Source organism: Tenrec ecaudatus, chromosome 5, assembly GCF_050624435.1.
Source record: "Tenrec ecaudatus isolate mTenEca1 chromosome 5, mTenEca1.hap1, whole genome shotgun sequence".
NCBI classification, from domain to species: domain Eukaryota; kingdom Metazoa; phylum Chordata; class Mammalia; order Afrosoricida; family Tenrecidae; genus Tenrec; species Tenrec ecaudatus.
The window spans coordinates 167469781-167471442 of record NC_134534.1 but is presented as its reverse complement, the minus strand read 5'-3'; the positions used below and the strand labels follow the sequence as shown (position 1 = coordinate 167471442).

At 60.6% G+C, this 1662-nt stretch overlaps 1 pseudogene; it reads right to left on the bottom strand.

Moving 5' to 3' along the window:
• Positions 1-268: 268 nt before the first annotated feature.
• On the bottom strand, positions 269-1430 carry LOC142449312 (C-terminal-binding protein 2 pseudogene; annotated as a pseudogene).
• Between the last annotated feature and the right edge of the window lie 232 nt (positions 1431-1662).

Here is a 1662-nt window from a genome sequence, read left to right as displayed (position 1 = left end):
TGCACAGCTGGTGCCCCGGCCGCTGAGAAAGGGAAGAACTCTGTTTATTCTTTTATTTTGTGGATGCACAGATGAGACCCTGAACACACAACAGACCCTGAACAGAAGATGGTGGGTAAGGAGGGGTGCCCTCCTCTCTCAGGGCTGCCCACGCTGCCACGAGGTGCTGTCCAGCGTCCCTTCGAAAGAAGCTCCCCCTGGCCTTTACTCCTTCTCCTCTGCAGACACTCTCTGGACCTCAGATGCATGCACGCGGCACCGGCCTCTGCTACAGCTCATTGGGGGGGGGGGTGCTCCCAATGGTCCCCGTGGGCTGGTAGGGAGAAGGGGCATGGGAGGGGTGTGCCACTGTGGGGAGGTGGTTGGTGAGCGGGGACACCCCCCCGGGTGGCAATACCTTCCAGAGCTGCATGCAGGCAGTCCTCCCGGGCCGGGTCACGCCCATGGGGCCCCCGCAGGGACCGTACATGGCACCCTGGAGCACGGGGTGAATTGCTTGCTGGCCAATGACTGACCAGGGAGCAGTGGTGACAACGAAGCCCTTGTTCCCCCAGTTCTGACGCTTTCTGGGAGGCCCCGGGGGACCTCCCGCATCTGCAGGTAGGCTTGCTCCCTCGACCAGGCCTTGCGGGGAGTGCAGATGAGCTGCGGGCACCCAGCCTTTCAATGGGCCTGGGGCAAAACTGGAAGGCTCCGCTTCGGCTGCCCCCCCAGTCCTCCCTCGAGGACCTGGGCTAAGGCTTGCTGGCCGCGGTCTGCGTTCACCAAGAATGCTCCAGGCCTCGTCTGGTCTGCTTGATGGCCAGGTCATCAATGAGGTGGCGGTTATGCCCGGCGAGGTGACAGGGCAGGTTCTCGCAGTCACTCGGGCACAGCTCCACCCCGCCCTGCACGTAGCGGCAGCTCAGGTATAAAGATGCCTGCTACAATTGATGTATGCATTCTAATCAGAGTTGTAAGAGCCCCCAATAGAATAATCTTTTAATTTAAAAATTAAAAAAGACGACAATGAAGTGGTGACGTGCAAGGCCTTGGCCTGGACAGCGGCCGCTTGTCCCGCGCACCTGCAACCAAAGCCGAAGAGGACCAGCGTCTCCCTGCAGATTCCGGCTGCTCCCTGGGTCTGCTCCACGCTCCGGCCACGCCGGGCAGAGCCACGGGTTGCGTCCGTAAAGGTTGAGGACGTGGCTGATGGTGGCAACGTCCGTCTCCACGGCCGCGGCCACAGGGCTGTTGCTCACGGTGAGGCCCAGCTGGCCGCAGCCTTGATGTTCACGTGGTCGTAGCGGCTGCCTGTTCGCGCGCGAGGCCTTGAACTTCTCCATGTCTTCCCTGATCAGGGGGTGGGATTGGGGAGATAGTACACCGACGGCTTCGTTTAGCACCTCCTTGAGCCTCTCCTGCGTGGCCTGGGCGTCGCCAAAGGTCATGGTGGTGAGGTCCTCCGGATGCCAGCTCCACCAAGGACCGGAGCTGGCAGAGGACCGTTCATGATCTGGGGGCGGATACCTTCCCAAATCCTGTCCAGTCACTGTCGTCTGACAGTGTGCTTATCCACAAGGGCCATCCTCTAGGGAGCTTTGCAAATCTGATTCAAAGTCAAAACCATCCTCTACAACTGAGGGGGCTGCAGGAGCCTGCATGCATTACGCCACTAGGAAT